General features: G+C 35.5%; 1 long non-coding RNA gene across 1 annotated transcript; it reads right to left on the bottom strand.

Annotated features, from left to right (window-relative positions):
- Window positions 1-2,062: 2,062 nt before the first annotated feature.
- On the bottom strand, window positions 2,063-25,174 carry LOC145240020 (uncharacterized). Its single transcript, XR_013862465.1, has 3 exons — window positions 24,954-25,174; window positions 14,907-15,081; window positions 2,063-3,498 (listed from the first exon to the last, which is right to left on the bottom strand). It is a non-coding gene; the product is annotated as an uncharacterized LOC145240020 (long non-coding RNA).
- Between the last annotated feature and the right edge of the window lie 1,856 nt (window positions 25,175-27,030).

The raw sequence follows: 27,030 nt of genomic DNA, 5'->3' as shown, positions 1-27,030 counted from the left end.
GAATTTATTTTTGCTTTTTATATAAAAAATAAAGCATCGTAGATTGTAGCAATTAAAAAAAAGAAATATTATTTTATTCTTTGTAATTATTACAATATTCGATTCTATAATAATTAAAAAAAAAACAACAACAAACTTGTAAAACTTCCCTTATGATTTCAGACCGAAACCTGCTAATGAGCCTGTTAAACATAAACTCAGCTTTTCTCATACCAGCTATGTTTTGCCGTATCCTTATTCTTACGAGTCAGAGGTAAGTCTTGTTAAAATGAAATAACTTCAACTCAATTTTATGAGTTTCATCATCCCAGGAATTAACACCTCCTTTCAGAATGGGGTAACTAATAGTCAATAAATAAAGCACTACTCAATAAGGGATCTTTCTGTGTCATTATTTTTATTAATTTTATTATTATTATTATTATTATTATTATTATTATTATTATTATTAAAAAATACATGCCATACATTTATAAAAGTAAATAGACATATTCATACAAAAAATACATGCCATCTATATATATTAAAGCAAAAAAGTGTGTATGTATGTATGTTCGCTTTTTGTGTATTCCGCAAAAGGATTTTTTCGGCAGCTTCTTGAGGCCGTTGCTCATTTTTAAAACTTTTTATGTCACGTCGAAATCATAGTATCTACGAGTTACGAACGGGGGTTGCATGTTTATTTAATTTGCCCGACTTTCAAAAGCTAAATATTCAACATTTCTTTTGTTGCAGCGGTCGCCAGGAATGTCCAAAAGCAATCAGCTTTGATCAATGCGGGTTTTTCCTTATATCAGACAATTGCTATTCAATTTGGACAGTTTCCTTTCAATGGGGAGCTGGTTTCACCCTCCCTCCACATCATATTGGGGAAGCCCAAACTACCCCGCAGTAAATGGAAAAAACGATCCTGCAGTGAAACAAAGTAAACAAACGCAAAAAAAACTGCCCCATCATCGTAACGCTTCCGCAATGACCTCAGTAAGCTGCCACCTGTCAATCAAACCTCCTTGACTTGACTCACTTTAATTGCTCTTACATTAACATTGTCACCGTAGTGCAGGTGTTAAGGCTCAGTCCATAGGCCTCAAGGCTCTGGGTTCGAGCTCACATGCCATCAACCCCCCATCTTTTTTTTTTACATCGCTATCGTTAAGTTTCCTTTTTGTTCTGATTTACCCCCCTCCCCCAACACACACACCTACAAATACCTGGGCAATGCCAGGTACCCCCTGCTAGTCTATAAATATAAAAGTGAAAATGTATGTATGTCTGTAAAAGGCTTTTTTCGCTGGATTTCTCGGTCGGCTCATTCCTTCTTAAAACTTTTTATATCACGTCTAAATGATAATATCTATGAGTTAACAATGGGGGTCGCCTGTCTATTTAATTTGCTCGACTTTGAAAAGATATATATTCAACATTTTTTGATTGCCGCATGTGCATTAAGCTTTTTCATATAATAAAACTGAAACTAATTTTTGCCAGAAACGTACAAAAGCAATCGGCTTTGATCAATGTGGATTTTCTCCTTATATCAGACAATTGCTATTCAATTTGGACAATCCCCTTTTTATGGGGAGCTGGTTTCCCCCACACCATCTTGGGGAAACAAAGAAAAATGCTGCCCCGCAGTAAATAAAATACTCATAAGGAGTAGAAACCTCCCTTCATAAGGAGTAGAAACCTCCCTTACTCTCTTGAGGATATTCGGCAGATGACAAAGGACTGTATTGTTTGCAACAAGTGAAAACCAAGATTTTTCCGCCCTGTTGATGGGCATTTAATCAAATCAACTCAACCTTTCGAGAAGTTGAACCTCGATTTCAAAGCACCTCTACCTTCATCTACTCCAAATAAGTATATGTTGTATTAGTTGATGAATACAGCCGCTTTCCATTTTTATACCCTTGTAAAGACACAAGTACCAAGAGTGTACTGCAATCTTGCTCCCACCTGTTTTCTATATTTGGCATACGCAGCCAAGTTCATTCAGATAACAGGAATTGTTTCAAGAATGCTGAATACAAGAATTGTATGCACGGCAAAGGGATCTCCACCACTTACAGCACTCCATATCACCCACAGGGGAATGGTCAAGTAGAGCGAATGAATGGAACAGTGTGGAAAACTATTTCATTAGCATAGGAAGACAAAGGTTTTGCGACTGAACACTGGGAAGAGGTTGTAACAGACTCCCTCCATTCCATTCGGTCTTTAATATCCACAGCCACAAATGAGACACCTCATGAGCGCCTGTTTAAACACCCAAGAAGGTCAGCGTTCAGGACAGTGGTACCATCTCGGATGATCGAATCTGGTTTTGTTTTAATGCGGAGACACAACCCGTTAACTAAATATGAACCTCTAGGTGATAAGGTTGAACTTTTAGATGCTAACCCTCATTATGCCTTTGTTCGATCTAACGAGGGTAGGCAGATGGCTGTACCTACACGTGACTTGGCCCCGTTGAAAGACTTCCAATTCACCGATCACCCACATGACTCGGAAAACTGGAATGATACACCAGCAGATCAGCAAGAGGAAAATTCACCCCCACCAGTAGAACCACCTGTTTTGCGACGGTCAGAACGTAGTAGAAGACCACCAGATAAGTTTAATTTGTGATTCTAGAGTTTAGTGAATCTTGATTAAATTTATTTTGTGCATCAGAACTATTAAATTGCACTCCTTGTGCTGAATTAGTGAGTTTTAACATTGAGAACCTGAACTATTAAACTACATTCCTTGCATTGGTTGTGATCAACCCACCTTCATACACTAATACTTGAATGAACTTTCCACCCATGGCAGGAACTTTCTAATTTAATGGAGGGGAGAATGTTGTATTGTGTTTCGTATCCATACGAAATTTCCCAATAGCACTCTCCTTGACGAAGCGCTAGGTCTGTATACTACTCCAGTAGTGTCCGCCATTTTACTTTATAGTGTTTACGTCGGACCCGACGTATCGTTCTATTGTGCTAATAAAAACCTTATTTAAATGGTATACAGTATTTGTTTTACTTACAACAATATTCTTGACTAAAACATGAGGTCCCTCGCTCTTCGTAGGCATGTATTTAATCTTATGTGGTCAGTATAATGTTGTGGGATCCCGTCTGGCGGGAATCAAACAGCATTAAAGAACGACAACACAGACATAAAGTGTTAGCAACAGATCGGTCGATAGAGAACTGCCGCCCGAGCTTACTTTATTGGACAACGCGCATCTAGGATAGATAACTCTTAGAGTTATGCCCCTTTACTTATAGACATCACAGTCAGCATTCATCTTGGTCCGAATAGCATGAGGTATGACTATTCTCTGTCCTCACAATATTAGTCCATCTTGTACAGTGAGTTTATTTCTGTAATCAAAGAACAGGTTGATAGAATTGAGTAAGCTTTTCTTTTTTCTTTTTTTTTAGCGATTACTTCAGCCAGTGATGTCATCTTGGAGTCTTTATCTGTCATGTGGCCAGTCCCTGTAGGTCCCTGCAAATAAAATATAAAAAAACTCGTAATTTCTCTTTTAAAAGTGGGTTGTTTATTTTCTTTATTGATTATATTCCAAAACAAACTGTTAAAGTTGTTTTAAAAGTAATAGACATATTTTTAAAAAAAAAAAAACAGTAATTAATTTTACGAACTCAATATTTTTCAATTTTTAAACTTTAAAAATCTATCAAAATTTTTCTATTGATTCTATTTTCACGATATTTTCAGAGTCAATGTGAAATTTTATGCTCTTTCCAATAAACCGAATATAATATTTTAGACAAACGTTTTTTTATTCACGCCCCACCCCCTATTTTCAAGTGTCTATTAAAAAGTAAATAATTAATTTACCCACCAAAGTTTTATATATCACAAATTGAAGAGAAAAGCTCAATAAATAATCTATTCAAATTTAAAACAAAAGAAGTAGTGTTTTTTTTTTTAGAAATTTACCTGTAATGTTCGAAGTTTAAAACCTTTTTTTTTTTTTTAACCACATTGTTTTTTTTTTCTTTTGTTTTTTTAAATGAAACCTTGGTCCTTGCTCCTTTAATTGAAAAAAAATTAGGACTTGACTTACATCTTTTGAGTGGTTATAAACTGGGAAAGACAGGGGGTCGAATAATTCACGCCTCCCATTTTGAAATGTCTATTAAAAAGTAAATAATTAATTTACCCACCAAAGTTTTATATATCACAAATTGAAGAGAAAAGCTCAATAAATAATATATTCAAATTTAAAACAAAAGAAGTAGTGTTTTTTTTTTTAGAAATTTACCTGTAATGTTCGAAGTTTAAAACCTTTTTTTTTTAACCACATTGTTTTTTTTCTTTTGTTTTTTTAAATGAAACCTTGGTCCTTGCTCCTTTAATTGAAAAAAAATTAGGACTTGACTTACATTTTTTGAGTAGTTATAAACTGGGAAAGACAGGGGGTCGAATAATTCACGCCTCCCATTTTGAAATGTCTATTAAAAAGTAAATAATTAATTTACTCACCAAAGTGTTATAGCTCACAAATTGAAGAGAAAAGGCCAATAAATAATATATTCAAATTTAAAACAAAAAAGTGAACATTTTTTAGAAATTTAGCTGTAACGTCCGAAAAAAAAACAGGTTGTTTGATATTTGTTTTTAATGAAACCTTGGTCCTTGCTCCTTTAATTGAAAAAAAAATTAGGGCTTGAATTACATTTTTCGAGGAGTTATAAGCTTGGAAAGACGGGGTAGAATTATTCACTATTTGTCACGAAATTTCTGACACACCTCCTTGCGAGCCTGTGGTCTTTTATCAGTTCTTTGTCAAATTATTAACTAACGTTACTTTTTCAAACTCTGGCTTGTTTGTTGGTGCTCTAGGTGTATCAGACTTTTGGGGAAATTTTTGACACCCCTAACACGAAACTGCGAATAAAATATAAAAAATTGGCAATTTCACTTTTAAAAGTGGGTTGGTTATTTTCTTTATGGATTATACTTCCAAAATAAACTATTAAAGTTGTATAAAAAGTAATAGAAATATTATTTTTTTATTTTTTAAAAAAACAGTAATGAAATGAATTGAATTTTACGAATTAAGTATTTTTCAATTTTTAAACTTTAAAAATCTATCAAAATCTTTCTATTGATTCAATTTTTACGATATTTTCAGGGTCAATGTGAAATTTTATGTTCTTTCCAATAAACTTAATATAGTATTTTAGACAAACTGTTTTTTTTAAATTCAAGCACCCCCCCCCCCGATTTTGAAATGTCTATTAAAAAGTAAAAAGTTAATTTACTCACCAAAGTGTTATATATCAGAAATTGAAGATAAAAGATCAATAAATAATATATTCAAATTTAAAACAAAAAAAGTATTTTTTAGAAAATTTCCTGTAATGTCAAAAGTTTAAAACCTGTTTTTTAAACCACGTTGTTTTTTTGTTTTTTTAAATGAAACCTTGGTCCTTGCTCCTTTAATTGAAAAAAAATTAGGGTTTAAATGACATTTTTCGAGTAGTTATAAGTTTTGAAAGACAGGGGGTCTGATTATTCAATATATTTCACACATACGTGAGGTCAGTTTTTGACACACCCATTGGTGCTCGTGACATATGGTAATTTATGCCAATAAAAGAACAAATTCTGGCTTGTATTGGTCTGTAGTTCTTCATGTTCTTCTTGGTCTTTCCAACATATGACCAGATTATCTTGCAAGAAAGGGAATATATCTGTTTAGGAGTTCAGGCCAAACAGTAACCTACACCAACAGTATGTCTGAAAAGTGAACAGGTCACTTAACACATCATTGGGCTCAACATGTCAATATCCCGATGAGAGGTCCACTTTTCTGAATATTTTTGCATTATCGAGACGTTGTATGGTGTAGTGCTCTCGCATGTGTGCTTTGTTGAGCTCGTGAGAACATTTTTCTTTCTTGTATCGACAAGATGACAAACCACGAAGTGGCTTTTTCCACTGACAGCCCACTCGGGAACGCTGATCATGCAGTGATAATGGTCGAAATCGTCCTAAACTCTACAGCCAAAACAGTGCGCAAATGAGACTACTGAATGGTTCAAAACGGCAATTGAATCACATGTTCCCATGCAGAAATTTTATAGCAAGCCCCACTCTCCCCAATGGTTTACTTCTACTTGCGCAACTGCCATTGCTCAAAGGCAGCAGGCATACCACGGATTTAACCGACATAAGTCCAGTTTAAACAGACATAAGTATATAGAAGCTAGAAGTAACGTTAAGAAAGAAATAGTTACAGCTAAGAAAAAATTTACTGAAGCCACCAAAAAACGAACCAAAGCACAAAGATTAGGAACTCTAGACGTCTGGAAAATCTACAACAGTGTAGTAAATAATGGGCAATCAACAATTCCCCCACTAACCAACAATCACGAGGTTGTTTACTCAGCAACCGAAAAGGCTAACATGTTTGCCAGTCGGTTTGCCTCAAACTCCACACTGGACCCTTCCAACCACCCCCTACCTGACTTCCCTTTGTGGACAGACGCCACGCTAGACGATCTAAAAATCACCCCTGCTTAGGTGCATACTATCAGAAAAAACCTTGACACTTCAAATGCATGTGAACCCGATCTCATCCTAGCTGTGCTATTAAAATGTGTTCAGCCAAAGTAGCTCCAGTTCTCTCCAAACTCTACAACAAATGCCTTAATGAATTTTGCTTTCCGGACTGTTGGAAAACTGCTTCTGTGGTACCAGTATTCAAGAATTCTGGCTAAAGAACTGACCCAGTAAATTATCGCCCCATTAGCCTCTTCCCACTTTTCGCCAACATATTTGTGACCATAATTAACCATGCTCTAGTCCATCACCTTACAGATGCTAAACTTCTGACTGACAAACAATATGGATTTAGGCAAGCCCGTTCCACAGCAGAATCCTCCCTGTAATCTCTGAACGTATATACCATTCACTGGACAAAGCGGGGGAGAGCAGAGCGGTTGCTCTAGATATATCTAAGGCTTTTGACAGGGTATAGCATGAGGGTCCCCTCAGGAAAATTAGATCATATGGTATCACTGGTAGAATACTTAACATAATTAAATCCTTCTTAGATAACAGAAAAATCCAGGTTGTCCTCGACGGTCGTACATCTAAACAATATGATATAAATGCGGGAGTGCCTAAAGAGTCTATCTTTGGACCTCTATTGTTCCTAATATTCATAAATGACCTCACTGACAAAATTGTCTGTGAGATGGGTATATATGCTGATGACACCACACTCTATAACAGGCAAAACAGGAAAACAAATGAACACATCTAAAGAGATGGCAAAAACGCTAGAGAATGACTTCCAATCCGTAGTGGAATTGGGACAAAAATGGATGGTCACATTCAATGCTGCCAAGACTAAACTGGTTTCCTTCAATAATTACAAGAAACCTTCTCTGCTACCAAATAGCAATGGCAATGGCCAGTGACTCTTTATCTGAGAATACATCTTTCAAACTGCTTTACCTAACGTTCACAGGAAACATGAGTTGGAACAATTACATTGAAAGCATTGTCAGGGCCACTGCGAAAAAGGTAGGCTCTCTCTACCGTGCTAGAAAACTACTACCACTCGAAAGTATCCTGTACCTCTATAAGGCCACCATTCTCCCATGTATGGAGTATTGCTGTCACATTTGGGCTGGTGCATCTGCTACTAGTCCGTCGCTTCTAGACAAGATTCAAAAGAGAGTCGCCAATCTGATAGGCCCTGAACTGGCATCTAAGTTTCAGCCTGTCCCATCGACGAAATGTTGCATCCCTCTGCCTGTTCTACAAGTATTTTAGTGAGGAATACTCTGGCAAACTGCAGACACTTGTGCCCCCACGATGTACCCCCACACAGTAGAGATCCCTAGATGTAAAAGATCTTTTTACTCAAGTAGTTTCTTCTCCAGAACCGCTAGACTCTGGAATTCCATTCCAGGTCCCTGCTTCCCCAACTGTACTGACATGCAGAAGTTCAAGTGTAACCTGAACCGACATATTGCTGCCCAAATCCTTACATAGTACCCCAGTAGTTCTTATCCTTGATAATTTCAAAGAAATATATTCAAAACTTCAGGTTTTTGCTTTTTATAAGATTTTAACTGTAAATAATTTACCTGACGGGTTTGTTTTATTATACACATTGTGTCGCCGTTTTCGAAATCTTTGTGTGTAATTGCTCAGTTTAAGCGCGAAATTTAAGAAATAAAAAGTCACACATTTTAGTAAACATTTTCTATAAATTTAAATGAGAACATTTGAAAACATGAAAAGGTTAAGAAATGATAAAATCATTTTTATTTACTTTTTTTATTGTTATTATTTCCGAATTTTCACAAAAAAACATGGCTGTATCAAAGAGAGTATAGTCAGATGCAGTTTTCTTTCCTCATTCTTCATAATGTTATTATTAAGAGGTTGAGCTTCCTGAAGAGTAAAACATCTTTTATCCGTGCTTTTTGAAATCTGTGTTTATAATCGCTTGGTTTAAGCGCAACATTTAAGAAATCTTTTTTTGTTAATAATGTTTCGATCTTTTTAAATAAGTTTTAATTTTTTTAAATAAATGTATTTTAATTAGGCTATCAATTTATTTTTTTTCAGAGAACTATTGCAAAATATCAAGTTGGTTGAAAATTTGCAAACATACTTTTCGCGTTTTTGTATGCCAAAAAGGTGGTAAAACATCGGGTCTTTTAGAGATATCGGAATCAGAAAAATGTGTCCCTATTTTATGAGCGGTACACGTCATGGGCGACTTTTGAGAGGTTAAATACAAAAAATAGATAAATAAATAAAATCGGAATTTTTATGCACATGTTTGAAAATGTAAATTTAAAATGTTTTGTTAAATTTTATTTATTTTTTCTATTTTCTATATTTACTGTCTCAAAATACCGGCCTCTGGCATGGGCCACTGGTAAAATAGGGACACATTTTTCTGATTCCGATACTTCCAAAAGTTCCAATTTTTAAAAATATTTTGGATAAAATTTCCAAATTTTTGATTAGCTTTCATTTATTTTTTCTATTTTTACCCTCTCAAAATGCCACCGCCTGGTATATGCCGCACTTAAATTAGGGACACAGTTTTTTCGAATCCAATACGTCCAAAAGTTCCTTTAAAAAAAATATTTCGGTATAAAATTTAAGATATTTTGCTAGCTTTTATTTATCTTTTCTATTTTTACTTTCTCAAAATGCCGGCTTCTGACATGGGCTGTTCGTAAAATAGGGGCACATTTTTCTGATTCCGATACTTGCAAAAGTTCCGACTTTTTTTTACATTTTCGATGTCTTACCACCTTTTTGGCATAAAATTTCAGATTTTTTTCTTAGCTTTCATTCTCAAAATTCTGTTCCCCTGGCATGTGCCGTCCAGGGCAGACCGCTCTCCTTGCTATGCTACTGCCTACTACAACAGACTGGCGAGGCGACGACATATCATTGAGGACAATGAAAACGATTATAAGGTTCTGCCACATGAAGAAGTTACATTTACTTGCTGTCGGCTGAGTGACTTGGACGATCATAGGGTCACACATTGCTGACCTGCGATCAGGATAGGTCACAAATAACTATTAAATTAAAATTAATAAATGAACATAAAATTATAGCATTGCTTTATATAAACACTTAATAAACTAACATAGAAATAATTAATTATTAATAGCTATTAAATTAAAACGAATAAATAGACACAATAAGATAAAATAATTTTATTACTCATCTGTTAACTTTATTCAACTGAAAACTTAATTGAAAAAATTAAGAAAACAAGATTTACGAAATAATTGAAACTTTTAACAGGACTGACAATGGTTTATTATAGCAGGACAGGGAAGAGCATGTGTTGTAGTATATTGGTCTGTATACACATATGTAACGCGCATATATGTGTGTGTAAGGTTGTGTAGCGTCTATGTAACCGTGTTCATGTAAATGTGTCTCCTGAAATATATATTGAGTTGTAAGCAATGTTTTGTTTCAGAACAGTTTCTGATAGTTGTTCTATACAACTCCTGGAGATGACTGGTTCTCAATAGACAGTTGTTCTGTACAGGTTCCTAACTTTATAATTTTTTAGCCACAGAGCAAAAGATTCTTCCCGAGTTGACATGAAAAAAATACATTCAAGACTGCTAATACAAGACTTTTAATTTTTATGGAGCAATTCTGGTTTCTGATTGATTGGTAGCAAAACGTGAATTAATAGCAACAGCATTTATAACAAGCATTAATTTGATTCGTCAGTTCATAGCAACAGCATTTATAAATAGAATCTCCCAACTGTGGGGGAGTATACCCCCATTAATAATAAAATAAATATTGCAACAGTATCTGTAACGTTTTCTTAATATTAATACTGTTCACAACTGCAACAAATAGCATACATGAGACAGTTCTTTTAATATGACGAATTGACATTTTTTGTGGCACATTAAACAAAAGAGAAACATACCTTTCTCTTTGTTCCTCACCCTCTCGATGCTTGCCTGCTGCAAGGGATACATCTTCCTCAAAAAGAAAACACCAAATTTTATTTTCATATAACTTTATTTCATTTTTGTAACTTCGTTCTTGCTGCAACGGATACTCTTCCTCCAAATAACATCACACCAAGTTATATCTTCATATAACTTTATTTCATGCCTGTCACTTCCTTCGAAGATGTACGTAATTCTTTATGTTAAACATCGTTTCTAGTTGGCCCATCTGTTTTAAGGATTCGCAAAGACAAAATCTGTATCTGCTGGTTAATCCACACTCTGGTTCTGTCAACTCTGATTTACTCTGGCTATTAAGTGAATATATCATAACTCGTTTCTTTGTTTATTCTCTTACACAACCAGTCATGTTATCTTATTGTTTATATTAAACTGTATTTTATTCCCAGCTTTAATAAATATTTGTAAAAATTTTATGTTAATGAACTTGCATTCACATGTCCTTTGTTTATTTTTATGAACTAAATTTCAACTGTTATATTTTATTTTGTAACATTCTTCTCCATCGCTGCTGCCCAGGAGTCACAAAATGAAACAATGTTTGATAGTGAGATAGTATATTCATCTGTATTGTTCAATAATGTAGTGCCTTACTTGTTTTTGCTATAGAATGACATGAGTTACTTCAGTCAGAAGACTGATAGGTAGTCTATGTCGAAATTTTGCGATACTAAACTCGATCCAACCTTTGCATTCAGGACGTGATTCTTGGCTCAGGTATTTCAGCCTTGTGTTCATAACTTAGACTTATGTCTAAGGTCCACTAATACTCTTGATTATTTTGCTAAGTGTGATTTCTCATTGGTAATCAATCCAAGCCAAGAATAGAATCCTCTGCTGTTTTGTACAAACTTCAGTGATTATCTTGTTAATCAACTGGTGGGAAAACACTTCTTCCTTCATCCTGATTGTTCTTTTTTTAAGTTACATTTGAGGCAATAATTGTTCATAGATGTTGTATGTAATGAGTGAAGAGCTTCTATATTCGTTTGTATTTGCTGAGACACAGTGCTTGACTGTTATGGAGATATGAGGGTTGTATCGCCTTTTATTAGCCATATTTTTGAAGCCTCCTTACAAATCAAACGATTAGTGAAACAACAACAGTAGTTGCTATGGAGTGATGCTAGCTTCTTCAACCAGAAATTTGGTAGGGTGTCTATCCATTAATTTAATACTGGAAATCAATCCAACGTTAACATCCCAGGCATTATTCTTGGCTCTAGCATTTCAACCTTGTTTGCATTACATTGTGATATATTTAATATCTACTTTATCTCTTGTTTGTTAAATGTTTTTGTGTATATTGTGATATATTTGATATCTACTTTATCTCTTGTTTGTTGAATGTTTTTGTCTTGTGTAAATTATCATTGGTAATCAATCCAAAGATTAGAATTATCTGCCACTTTCTACAGTCCTAATTGATTACCTTATTAATCAACAATTGGTTGTCCTTGCAAAAATTCTCCACCTTGCTAGTTCTTTTTAATCTATACTTCAGACAATAATATTGCACATACGTTGTATGCAACCAGTTGTAGTAAAGAACTTTTATATTGTAGTAAGACAGAATATTTGTCGCTATTTCTTAGATAGTCCTCTCACTGTTCTGGGAAAGAGTTTGAATGGACTGCAATAAGACATGCTTGTGTAACCCACTTATCAATCAGCGAATCGATGATGTAAACGTAATAGTTTCTATGAAATGATGATAGGTTCTTCAACCAGAAACTTGGTAGGTATTCTATGCAGCGATTCCTGGTGCTTGCATTTAGATTTGTTTTTGTTGTATTGAGATATATTTCATATCTACTTGGTCTCTTGATTATTTTCTGTTTTTTTTTTCTAATCATTTTCGTCTAGCTGTGATGATGAGGCATTTTAAAAATTCTAGCATTTCCTTTAGGCGCAATTGTTTAAATATATCTGGAACTTGATCATCGGATATATTTACCAGATAGTTTTTTTTTAAAATTTACTTCAATTTACAAGATTAAGGGGTTTACTTATGGAGCTTACACTTAATTTTAGATAGAGAATTGCATCAGTAGTGAGATATCTTCTGGAGCGGTAGAAGGATCCCACCATCTTTCCAGCGACCTTAGCAAAAGACTTGATGTACGTGTTCCATTTCAGATCAGGAGTAAAGATCAATCCCAGAAGCTTGTCAAAACACGGGGCTTCTCCTAGACAAGAGCCATCCATTTCAATTGATTCCAGATGAGGATCAGAGCGTTGATGATGTAAAGATAGGACTTTGGTTTTAGATGCACTAAATGTAACCAGCCACGTCTTTCCCCACTGAACCACGCGCTCAAGATCAGAGGAGAGAGAATCAGAGAGAACTTTGTCATTTACAGCCTTTGATGTGTTGCCGTACATGGTCATATCATCAGCATAGATGCCAACGAATGATTTAAGTATGTGTTCAGGGATGTCATTGATGTAGATCAGGAAGAGAGTTGGGCCCAGGATTGACCCTTGAGGGACTCCAGCATTAATACTGCAGGCCTCTGATTTTTGTCCATTGACCACTACTCTTATGAGCCTATCGGAGAGAAATGATTTAATGATTGAGAAAACATTAAGCATAGTTTTAAATGATTTTATACTTTATAATATTGGATGATATTCTTCCTTTTCACTCTATTATGACAATATTCATTAAGAATAGTTTCAACAATCAGGCTGCTATTTGTATTTTGATTCTTTTTTATTTGGCCAGTTGCTCCTATTCCAATCGGTATATTTTGTTTTTAGATCATTTTTAGCTCCTGATATTTTATCATTTCCTGTTTAGGCTTCTTCCATATTACATGACTTGATGGCCCTTTCTTTTATGTATCTGCACAGATGTATTTTTTGTCATAGAACACTTTTTTTGCCATTTTTCTGTTAATGTGGTTCATGTTCCCAGATGTTCAACGAGCTGTCAAATTGAATCTCTCCAAAGACATTGACAAGATTGTGGTCTTTTTTTTCTCTTTTTCTTATCCTTTTGTTTAAGTCAGGGTGAGGAATCCTACCAGATATCAAACATTCCTGTGCTATTTTATACATTTCAACTGAGAAACCATTTTCATATTTCACTTTTGCATTCCGTTTCCCTGTTTTGACTTGGCTTTTCCTCAGTATGAGTTCTCATATGCGTAACTAAAACAGATTTTTGAGAAAAAGAAAATCCACACACTTTACAAGAATGTGGCTTCTCCCCAGTGTGAGTTTTCATATGTTTCACTAAATTTGATTTTTGAGAAAAAGAATATTCACACACTTGGCAAGAATGTGGCTTCTCCCCAGTGTGAGTTCTCATATGTTTCACTAAATGTGATGTTTGAGAAAAAGAATATCCACACACTTGACAGGAATGTGGCTTCTCCCCAGTGTGAGTTCTCATATGGCTCATTAAATGTGACTTCATAGAACAAGAATATCCACACACTTCACAAGAATATGGCTTCTCCCCCGTGTGAGTTCTCATATGGATCTCTAAACTTGATTTTGTAATGCAAGAATATTCACAGACTTGACAGGAATATGGTTTTTCCCCTGTATGAGTCTTCCTATGTTTTACTAAACCTGACTTCTGAGAAAAAGAATATCCACATACTTGGCAAGAATGTGGCTTCTCCCCAGTGTGAGTTCTGATATGTCTCACTAAGTCTGATTTTGAAGTGGAAGAATATTTACAAAGTTGACAAGAATGTGGCTTTTCTCCAGTATGAGTTCTCATATGTTTCACTAAGTTTGATTTGTGAGAAAAAGAATGTCCACAAACTTCACAAGAATGTGGCTTTTCCCCAGAATGAGTGTTCATATGGCTCACTAAACTCGATTTTTGAGAGCAAGAATATTCACACACTTGACAAGAATATGGCTTTTCTCCAGTATGAGTTCTTATATGTTTCACTATATCCGATTTTTCAGAAGAAGAATATCCGCATACATCACAAGAATGTGGCTTTTCCCCAGTATGAGTTCTCATATTGATTACAAAATTTATGAAAACAAAAATATCAACAAACTTTACAAAAATGTGTCTTTTTTCGAGTGTGAGTTCCTATATCTTTTACTCAATCTTTTATCTGGCAAAAGTATTATATCCACACACACATTATTTTTATTTCAGTTATCTTATTATTTGTTCAAGCTGTGGATGCGACACTATAGAAATGTCAAACATATATCTACTACTTCATATATTTCAAAAGAGATATCTTTTTAAATGATATTTCAAAGTATTTAGCATTTATAAGCTTTTACTTTTCTAAAACATATTTAGAGCTATAGTTCCTGGTATTACAGAAAATATAGATTTTTTAAAGTCAAATACTTTTCTGATACCTTATATTTGAACATTACACAGATTTTCACAAAAATTCATATTACCTTCACTCGTGTTATGTTTTCACCACTGTTTAGCAAGACATTAAATTTTCCAATATGATAAATTTTCTCACAGATGTTGCAGTAGTGTTCCAAACAAAATAATAACTGTTTACAGCTTAATGTGTAAAGATCGTGATTTTCCATTAAAATTGAAATAGGGTTCAATCAGGAACATCTGTAAAAAATAATGAAGTTTAATATTCTTAGTATTTACACTCACATATTAATATTCTGTTTGTTTATTGTTGTCAATATTATTAGATTGAACCCACATCTAGATTTATTTCATCTAAAAAATTCATATAAAACACATCACAAAAATGATCGGATATTTTCTAACTTGACACAGAGTAAGTTGATACAAGTGTTGCTTAAGTTATTATCTAGTTGAAATAATATTTAGCGTTATGTTAGTTCTTATGGTTTTCCTCATAGTGAGAAGAGATATATTTACATTTATATATACAATACTACAATATATATTCATGTATGTTAATGTAACGATGAAAGTAAATTACCATATGTCCATTAAAATAGTATTCATTGCATACACGTTTTTGCTTTCTTCAAGCACGTATGTATAACTGATATATAAATATGCAAAATTATTAAAGCTACAGTGATATTCTATATTTCTATTTTATTCATTCATATGTTTTTCTCATATTTATCAATCCTATTATTCCATCTGCATTTGTTTGAGGGAATATATCTAATCACATCTAATTCATCTGAATATAAAATTATTTGTAACTATAAGCGTTTAACTTATAAGTGGATTATGTTTCATCTGTCCTTAAATATTGGTATGAACAAATTTTTAGTTTACTAATTGTCAAATACATTAGCAAATAACTTCAGAACATTAGAAAGCATTAGTGAAAGAATGTGGGTTTTTGTAACCCTGCTGGAAAATGTCTTTGGACTGGGACTATGCTGGACGCATACATTTGCATATGCATTGAGCATTGTTGCAACATAGAGACGGCTTCAAATACCATAACAATCTTCTTAGATAAAGGGTTAAAAAATAATTTTTAATCTAATAGGTTCCGCCCCGTTGATGTCTCTATATACTGAAAAACCTTTACTTACTGCTCTCTCTCTCTCTCTCTCTTTCTCGCTCTCTCTCTCTCTCTCTCTAGGTCTGCTAAACTCTAGAATTCCCTCTCTGTTTTCTGATTTCTTGAATGTACTGAAATTCAGTTGTTTAAATGTAATGCGAACAGACATCTAGTTACTCTGCTGTTAATAATAATCCCAAATAGTTGTCCTTTACATCCAGGTGGAAATATAAATTATTTAGGATGAAAAAGAGTGGCAAAAATGTCTTGAATGTTTTATCTTTAAATATCTGTTCATCCTAATTGATATGAACATCAAAATATTTTTAATAACAGGTTTGTAACTTATCCCCATGTTGAATGTTTTATCTTTACATATCTGTTCATCCTAATTGATATGAACATCAAAATATTTTTAATAACAGGTTTGTAACTTATCCCCGTGTTGAATGTTGATTTTTAAATATTAGTGACTAAATATTTACATTATTGTCAACAGATAATTAATTTTTAACCTGATCATATTATCATATGATATCCCTATATTTTGAGATCCATCATAGTTTAGCCCCAACATGGTTTACCCTCTAAATGTTCAAAATGTATAATTTGTGAGGGGTGGGTTGTTTCAGCACCCCTGAAAATATACGCACTGAAGTAATTAAAACTAATAAATATTTAGATAATATATAAATTATTATATAAATTAAACATAAAATGAGCACCTATTTAATGGCTAGCTAGTTGTCAAAGAACCATGTAATTAGTAGAAGTATCCAATAAATAGACGGAAGAGGAGAGGTCTAATATATATTTTGACTTTATTACGTTCTTAAGAGCCCAGGTGTTAACTATTCGACATTTTCAGCAACTAATTTAACAAACAAAAGACACTGTAAAATATTATTACTGTTGGCTTTCTTAAATGTTAATATTCAAAATCATGTTTGATATTTAAAAAAGTGCTATCCTATTTATTTTTGTTTTACATTCTATAAAAATGAAGAGATTACATTTAAATTTTAAATTTGGAACATTTTTTTTTACTCATACTTTATGTTTTTTTTTCTGTTTTAAATAAAAAACTAGAACATCTCCGCTCATTAATAATCATTGTATTATTTTGAAAGTTTTCTTAATGCGAGAAAGGGGTATTCTTGCTAACTAATATGTACTTTCACCTAACAATTTAATAAATTAAATGGGCATTTTAGACAAAAAACGAAAAAGTAGTCAAAAATCAAATAAATAACCAATGATTGTTACCTAGATTGGCCTTCGGGACAAGATCAAAGTGTAGTATCTGTTCTTCAGATGCTGCACTTCAATTTCTTGTTCTCTGTCAGTGGAGGAGAAATCCTTCACGACTGAGACAATTTTTATTTTTGTTCCGTTTCTCCACGTTAAAAAAACGACCCTGGTGTCTAACTCTGTCCCGTGGGAAGGCATTGTAAATAGGAACCAATGATTGTGAACAAAGGCAACATAACTCTTTTCTTTACTTGGATAGGTTTGTTTTGTGTTTTAATCAATTTTGAAGCATTTACTAACTTTAAAAAGTTTGTACTGAGTCTTGGGTTAGAATTAGAAAAAAATTGGCTTATATAAAAGTCACCCAACTTTTATTATTTGATTAAAACATCCATAATTAAACAAAATACTGGTAGAAAACAAAAAACACAAAATAAATGTCACAATAACACTTGTAAAATTTTTCTATATCCAACGATTTTTTTACTGTATCTTTTAATTATTAAATAGTGAACAGCACATAGGATCTAATCCCAATCCAAAAAACGTAAGAAAAGAAAACCTAATATGAACTCCAAATAAAAATGAAAATTGTGATTGCAGACATTATTGACTGCTTACTTGGCCATTAAGTGTGTGCTTTTTTACATTAAATTTATTTAGGAAAGTGATTACCAACCATAAAAACTTAAATAGTTTTTTCTTTATGCAGATATTTAAATGTTGTTGAAACGTACTAGTCAAAATAAAGTCAATTTCTATTTTTTTATATTTTTTTTAGAGTAAACTATATTTGTTTAGATTATAAAGTTTTACAACTAGTTTTTCAATATTAAGCTTTTGCTAATTGGTGACGACAAACAAATGTGTTCATTTTATGCAAATTTGTAAATGAAAAAAGGTTTCCATTCTAAAATTTAAATATTGGAGAAAACGTAAAAAAATCAAAAGAAATTCTTCAGAGACATGATAGGTAATATGCACAGAAAAAATATGTTTGACAAAAATCTAAATGTCAGATTAAATAATATAATTTTAAGAGATTTTTGGTGCTTGTTTATGTGGAAAAAAACTATTTAGAGGGTAAAGTAGATTACCCAGTGATAGCGTAAGCTCTGAAGGGTTGCAAAGGATGCCCTATGCGATCCCCCCTACTGGGTCGAGTAACAAGTATTGTAGTACGGCGAGCAGTGAATAACTAAGTTGTGCCAACCGTTCACCAGTAAGTCATTAACACTACTGGTACCAGTCAGAGACACAATTCTTTTATAACAGAAGAATTGTGCCTCCCACTACTCCTCCAAGTCTATAAGAGGCTCGTCCTCTCAAACACTCAGATTAGAATTCTGCCCTCGAGGCCGGCGCCACCATGTAAGCAATCTTCTTTTTTTCTTTTTTTTATTTTCTCACACACTCTCAATAAAAACGAGAAAAAAAAACAAACGGTAGAAGAGAGAAAAGAAAAAGAAAAAAGTTACATCAAAATGACAGACCACCAAAATATTTAATTAAAAAACAACTGTTAGTACAATATATCATGTTAGCAGTAGTCAACCAGTCCAGATATCAATTAAGCAGGCAGCAGGCTAGGTCTACCCTGTCGTTTTTTCAGGGGCGCACATTCTGGGCAATACCACTTTTGCCTGTTGGGAGGTTCTGAGTCGATACTGACACATCGGAAATGGTACCAATCGTCGTACGAGTCACACCCAATCATATTCTGATTCTGCTGCGGAGAGCTGCACAGGGGACACAACCAGACCTGCTCCTCAACACTAGGGGGTGAACCCAACGTCTCGCCTCCCTCCACAACAGGAGGTCAATCAGGAGTCCTAGAAAGCTCTAAGGTGTTTCAGGAAATGTACTTCCTCCAAGCCCTCCCCTTTTTGAACACGTGCTGCTCTAACGACACCATCATGGCCTGGAATCAGTTCAGTAATAGTTCCTAAGACCCAAAACGGTCTGGGTTTCAAAGGACTCTTAATCAGAACAACATCATCCTTCTGGAGGCGGTTTCTTGTACTGAGTCCGGATCGACCAGGAATCTTCCTTCCCAGCTCTAGCAGGTACTCCTCATAACATAGTTTGTGGAAATTTGTCAGACATTGGTCCCTAAGTTCCAAGGTTTGAATTAGCCTCTCCTTGCTGGGTGGCAACAAGGTAGTTCTATCCTCTCTATTCAGTGGTATCAATAGCATGGGGCTCTGATTGGGCTTAAAGAACATATTGGGGGTAATTGGAGTAGCATTTTTGTCGGCTGACACCTGGTAAGTAAGAGGCCGGTTATTAACAGACCTCTGAATATCAGATAACACTGTCAGAAGGGTAAAGAATTTCAATCTACCCCTGTAAAGAATCTTAAATAGGCAGTTCTCCATGGTTTTGATACATCACTCCCATGTTCCTCCATACCAAGGAGAGAACAAGGGAATGGTTTTAAGTTTTAACTTACAAGGACCGTATTTTCTTTGATAGTCCGTAAAAAGAGAGAGATGGTCGAAAATCTTTCCACTTCCTATAAACGTTTTCGCGTTGTCACTATAAAGGGTTTCGGGAACGTCATATCGGTTAGTAAATCGAACTAGTGCCTGGAAGAAAGAGGGTACGCTCATGTCGGGAACTACTTCAATGTGTATTGCTCTGATATTCAAGCCAGTGAATAGGAGCAAGTACATTTTCGTATCTTGTTTCCCGTCACTCACCCAAAGATGGCCAGTAAAATCAATCCCAGTGTGTTGATAGGGGATTCTGAAATTGGTACGGTGCAATGGCAGGGCAGCAGCAGCATTCAGCGTCACTGGCGTTGAATTATAACGTTTACATCTGGCACAAACAGCCAGTACCTTATTCACAGCTTGCCGACCCTGCGGGACCCAATAACCGCTTCGCCTCAACTCCGCTAGGGTTGACCCAGTTCCAAGGTGTCAACACCTTTCGTGACAATCCAAAATGATGAGTCTGGTAACAGGATGATGTTTCCCTATCAGAATGGGGTTTTTAACTTCATAACCAAAGTAGGAATATTGGTTGATTCTTCCCGAGATCGAATCAAACCGTCAGGGTCCAGAAAAAGATCCAGAGCACGAACCCTAACTGGCATGGGTTTACTACTCGGCTCCTTTAGGTACTCCACTTCCACAAGAAATTCTTGCCATTGCACTGTCTTCATAAGATAGATCGCTGCCTTAGAGTTGTAGTCCCATTGTCGATCAAATCGGATGGCTAGGAACTTAAACACCAAGGCAGTAACAGTCAGTAAACCAGAGAATGAGGAAAAGGTATGGCGGAAGCATACTCCTGATCATGGATTAAAGAACAATTCGCTGAACTGCGGGTCATTCGCTGGCATATCTCACTCAAACAGGGCATATCCTGTCCTGGCCATTCAGATATTCTTTTGCATAGCCAGGAAGGGCCTGAACACCAAAATTCCATTTTATATTGGAACTTTCTCAATGTTAATCCTCTTGTTAACAAATCCGCTGGGTTGGGTGTACTATCAACATATCTGAAGAGAGTCTTCAAGCCATAGCGAGACTCCAACTCCACATTCATCTGCAGAATGTCTTTAAGTCTATTTTTTGCAATAAACATTTTTGCTAGACATGTTTTGAGATAAAATCCAGCACAAGACCACCTGTGCATCCGTGGCTATACACAAATTCACAGGGACAAATCCTTCACAATTGTCCAGGATTGTGGGGAGACACTTGAAGGCAAGGAAAACGGCCATTAGTTCCAACACAGGCAAAGTCTTGTCCTTCATAGGTGCCACCTTAGCTTTCGCAAATAATAAGGATGACCGACCATTTTGCACGATATACACAGCAAACCCATATGCTTCCTTGGACGCGCTGCAAAACAGGTACATATCTCCAGGCAGCCCTGCCATAAGCGCCTTGCGCAAAAAACGGAAGTGACTCACTCCTGAAAGGTCCCTGGCCAGCTCTCTCCAATCGCTCAAGATTGCCAGCTGGAGTGGATCATCCCAACCTGCACCATTCTTCCACATGGATCTGATTAGCACTCTACTGTGGATAGTAACCGGGAGACATAGGGACAATGGACTGAAGATCTTAGCTGACTTGCAAAGAACACCTCTCTTTGTTGTCACGTCAGGATTGCATTTTACTGGAGCGACATACAACTCCTCCGAATGTGGGGAGTATCGGTAGCCCAGTACTCTCTCCCACTCCTCTTCATGGATACTTAGAGTACCATCCTCCTTCATCCTAGTGCAGAGCGCCTAACTGTTTGAGTTGCATGACTGGATAACAAAGCCCCCTTCCAGCAAACGCTCTCTAACAAGGGAATACAATGTAGTAAGCTCACTTGCATCTGCCACGGATGCCACAAGGTTATCCACATAAAACCGGTCCTCCATCATTCTGCGGCAAGCATCCTGTGGGTATTTTGCTGCATACAATTTTAAGATGCACCCCAACACAAATGGGCTTGAGGTAAATCCGAATATCAAGGTGGTATAGCAGAAGCAGCGCAACCAATCTCCTTGCTTAAGAAAAAAGAAAAACCAGTTCCTATTTGCCTCCAGCTTAAGCCGAATCATTAGGAATGCTTGGCGAATGTCTGCTAGTAGCACATAGTTGTTGGCCTTTAGAGCCAAGAACAACTTTAAGATGTTCCCTGTAAAGTTAACGCCAGAATATGCTGCTTCATTCAGTGATAATTCATCTCCTGTCTTCAAACTATAGTTGAACACTGGTCTGATCCTGGTTGTTGACGTAGTGTCCGACTTGAAAATTGATCTATGTGGTATCCACACATATTTGTCGAACTCCTGAGGGGAGACAAAAATCTCTTCAATTATACCGTCCTCCTGTTGCTGACGAAACACCTCCAAATATTCATCATATATTTTTCTTTTAGTCAAGTTTGCTGCCATCCGGTCTAAAACATGCAAGGAAGTTGCATGATTAGAGGGGACTCTGGCTAATCTATCGTGATGCCAGGGGAGCTCCACATAATAGCTTCACTCCTGTAGCTCTACAGTTTCCTCAAACCGCTTCATCTGCACTTTATCGTAATCAGAGAAGTCCTCCTGACTGGGAAGCCTCAGAGATTCCAACATAAACATTTGTTCTAGTCGTCTTTGCACCATACTGTCAGGAAAGCACTCCGCCATGGGATCCAGGTATGTTGATTGTGTTTCAAAGACAAAACATAAATGTGATGCATCGACCTGGGGAGTATGTTCCATCACCGAATTAAACGAGAGGTGAATAACCTCAGAGAGGGGCTTATCCTCCAAAAAAAAGAGTCCGCTGCTTCGAACGGGACCAATCCAGGCGGGGTTGCAAAGGCCCATCCATTCAAACACGGGATCAGCTTCAATGAGTCCAGGTGTTCAATCAGGTCTAACCCAATTATTCCCTTGATCGGTATTAAATCTACTCCGATCTCAAACTGGCCGGCAAAAGCATATTTTGCATCCTGAAAGACACGCAATAGAGATTCCAAGTTGGCCACTCGATCCGACAAATCCATACCATCGGCTACCAAGACAGGAGATATCACAGTCCTTCCAGAACCCAAGCCAACTCCCAGAACTACCTCTGTGAACCCACGCTGACACTCACCTAGAAAGGTAGACAATCTCAGCTGACAATTGACACCAAGGGTTTCGATTGGGCACAAAGTTCTCAGTACATCTGTCGCCAGATATGTCCGCCTGCTACCTGTGTCCAGTAGGCAATTCACTGACACTGTCTTTGTTCCACAAGAGAATGTAACTGAGATAATGGGTGGCAACGTGTGGGAATACCCGGTTGAAGTTGCATTGTTCACATCCACATGAAAAGAAGGAGTAATAGCGTTCCCCCTACCAAACTTTTGAGATGTATTCTGTCTTACTGTTGATGTAAATGCAGTGGGGGCACCGCCCTTAATCTGCAATATCTTTATTGCTTCTCCAGTTAGTCTCAATATGGAGGACAAAGCGCTATTATCTCCCCTTTCAATTCGAGAGGAAATTTCCTAAAGAGAATCTTAGCCATCAGTCTGGCTCCGCCAGAATCGTCCACAGAAAAGTCACAGGAAAAGGAATTCCCCAGCTCTTCCAACACCGATGCTGTCCTGGAAACGAAGTCCACCAGCTCAAAACGGGCTCCACCTTTCTTTGGAACATAGTCCAGAATATCCTGGAATATTTGGTCAATGATTTCATCCAGGTCCAGATACTCCCTCTTCAATATAGCCATGGCTCGCTGGTAATTGGTGTCAGTGCAACTCAGGTGATTTATCAGCCTAAAGGCTCGGTCTGAGAGTGAACACTTCAAGAAGTTCAACCTCTCGGTATCATTGGCCATGCCGATCACGCAGTTCTCAAAAGTAGTCAAGAAGTTTCTGAAACTCATGTGGTCGGACTCCATTTCCTGTCCGCTAAATGTAGGCCCTGTGATCTGTATACGTGGGGGTTTAACAATGAAGGAAGAACCTCTCCCATTAGTTGCAAAAGCCCTTGAGAACTCAAAGGTAGATTCCGAGTAAGGGCTGGGCTCTGGCTGTCGGTATGCTTGATCCAAATCGCCCAAGTCTTCATAATAATCCTTTTTGAGGCAGCCAAGCACCCTCAATCTTGGCAGTGTACTCTCATCAAAGGAGCCTAACTCCAGCTGTGTGATACAAGTCTCTAACTCGACAATGAATTGTTGAATCTCCGTCCTTAAGAATAAGTACGCTGATGGCCTAACTCCATCACGACACATCTTCAGTCGTCCCTGAATCTTCTGAGTCAATGACCCCCTTCTGCGTAGGAGCTGCTCTTTCGTGACGTTCATGACAGTAGTTAACCAACGAAAGAGTACAGCAGCAAAACCTTTCCAAGATGTGGAAAAAAACAAACTATTTAGCGGGTAAAGTAGATTACCCAGTGATAGCGTAAGCTCCGAAGGGTTGCAAAGGATGCCCTATGCGATCCCCCCTACTGGGTCGAGTAACAAGTATTGTAGTACGGCGAGCAGTGAGTAACTAAGTTGTGCCAACCGTTCACCAGTAAGTCATTAACACTACTGGTACCAGTAAGAGACACAATTCTTTTATAACAGAAGAATTGTGCCTCCCACTACTCCTCCAAGTCTATAAGAGACTTGTCCTCTCAACCACTCAGATTAGAATTCTGCCCTCGAGGCCGGCGCCACCATGTAAGCAATCTTCTTTTTTTATTTTTTTTTTATTTTCTCATATTTAAAATAGAGTCGATAGTTTATTATGTTTTTGTTTTTAAATATGTCGTTTTAAGCAAAAACATTATTATATACTTAAGTGTAATTTCGAAAATATTAATATTTTTAAAAATTGCGAAAATTCATCAGGTAGTAAGTTATGTATAGGTAACAGTAACTTCTTCGGAAAATTGGGTAAAATTGCATTTTTCTTAGATGTCATAGAGTAAACAATGAAGTTTTAACACAATCGGAACGCCAATTTTAGATTAAACCAATATAGTGAACGACTTCTTTTTTTTTTTTTTTTTTTTGCTAAAATACAATAGCAGTTGTTCAGTTCAATGAGTTTTCGTAATTTTTGAATATGTTAATCTGCTATAAAACATTGCAGAATTAATATTTTATTGGATTGCAATAAAAAATAAAAATGCTTTTTAATGTTTAAAATTATTTTTAAACGTTAATAAATAAATTTATTTTTAAAATGCTAAAATGATCGAATGATGTTTTTAAATTTGTAACGTAAAAAAAAAAGAAAGAAGTCTTACCTTTCATTAACAAAAAAATCGGCATGAATTCATTTTTTCTTTTGTGTTCAAAACCGAAAATTTGTTTTGTTTGTAAGGATTTCTTTAGTAAATTAATACAACTTTTCTTTTGAGTGTCCAATTCATTAAGGAATAAAATATATGAAAATATAAAACAATCAAAATTAAAAAATGAAAAACACGATTTAAACGTGAAATAATTTAAGAAAATCAAATGCAAGTCATCGTAAACCGGTGTAAGCATTATTTCGTTCCTCGTGTAAAAATGTCCGTTTATTAGTTCATTAGTGTCGAATTGTTTTCCTATCAACTTTAGCTTATTTTTGTGAATGTTTAAGGCTTGTTTGGATTTCTTTATTAAATTTATATTTTGCATGTATTATCATTCAAAACTAAAAATATATAAAAATATAAAAATCAGGTATATTTTTTAAGATTGAACATTTCATTAATATTTGAATTAGTCGAACTACTGTTGACATCCAAAGTCCGAATAATCCAAACAATCGTCACACAAAAAAATTGCGAAAATGAATATATTCACAAAAACAACTCAAATAAAAGAAAGGAATCGCACATACAGCAAAATCAGTCAAATGACAAAATTAGATTTGAACGAAGGAAATAAACTATGATTACTAGGTACGTGCAAAATAAATGCCGATGCTTCAAATGTGTAAACATTTTGACCCCTCCCTTTACTTAAAAATTCACCAAAAATCAGGAAATTAGCCAATTTTAATGAAATTTTCAGTATTTATAAAATAATTACCACGGATTATAATGAACAAATTATTTCTATTTAAATCGTAGTGGAAATGTGTTATTTTGTTTAAACAAAAATATATTTACTAAAGTTATGTTTTTCAGTAGTAAGAAAATGCATGAATTTATTTTTGCTTTTTATATAAAAAATAAAGCATCGTAGATTGTAGCAATTAAAAAAAAGAAATATTATTTTATTCTTTGTAATTATTACAATATTCGATTCTATAATAATTAAAAAAAAACAACAACAAACTTGTAAAACTTCCCTTATGATTTCAGACCGAAACCTGCTAATGACCCTGTTAAACATAAACTCAGCTTTTCTCATACCAGCTATGTTTTGCCGTATCCTTATTCTTACGAGTCAGAGGTAAGTCTTGTTAAAATGAAATAACTTCAACTCAATTTTATGAGTTTCATCATCCCAGGAATTAACACCTCCTTTCAGAATGGGGTAATTAATAGTCAATAAATAAAGCACTGTTACTCAATAAGGGATCTTTCTGTGTCATTATTTTTATTAATTTTATTATTATTATTATTATTATTATTATTATTATTATTATTAAAAAATACATGCCATACATTTATAAAAGTAAATAGACGTATTCATACAAAAAATACATGCCATCTATATATATTAAAGCAAAAAAGTGTGTATGTATGTATGTTCGCTTTTTGTGTATTCCGCAAAAGGATTTTTTCGGCAGCTTCTTGAGGCCGTTGCTCATTTTAAAAACTTTTTATGTCACGTCGAAATCATAATATCTACGAGTTACGAACGGGGGTCGCGTGTGTATTTAATTTGCCCGACTTTCAAAATCTAAATATTCAACATTTCTTTTGCAGCGATCGCCAGGAACGTGCAAAAGCAATCAGCTTTGATCAATGCGGGTTTTTCCTTATATCAGACAATTGCTATTCAATTTGGACAGTTTCCTTTCAATGGGGAGCTGGTTTCACCCACCCTCCACATCATATTGGGGAAGCCCAAACTACCCCGCAGTAAATGAAAAAAACGGTCCCGCAGTGAAACAAAGTAAACAAACGCAAAAAAAACTGCCCCATCATCGTAACCCTTCCGCAATGACCTCAGTAAGCTGGCACCTGTCAATCAAACCTCCTTGACTTGACTCACTTTAATTGCTCTTACATTAACATTGTCACCGTAGTGCACGTGTTAAGGCTCAGTCCATAGGCCTCAAGGCTCTGGGTTCGAGCTCACATGCCATCAACCCCCCATCTTTTTTTTTTTTAAATCGCTATCGTTAAGTTTCCTTTTTGTTCTGATTTACCCCCCTCCCCCAAC

Source organism: Euprymna scolopes, chromosome 19 (assembly GCF_053919585.1).
Source record: "Euprymna scolopes isolate OS-2025 chromosome 19, ASM5391958v1, whole genome shotgun sequence".
Classification (NCBI taxonomy): domain Eukaryota; kingdom Metazoa; phylum Mollusca; class Cephalopoda; order Sepiida; family Sepiolidae; genus Euprymna; species Euprymna scolopes.
Note: the sequence above shows the minus strand (reverse complement) of the source record. Positions and strands in the feature narration are given on the sequence as shown.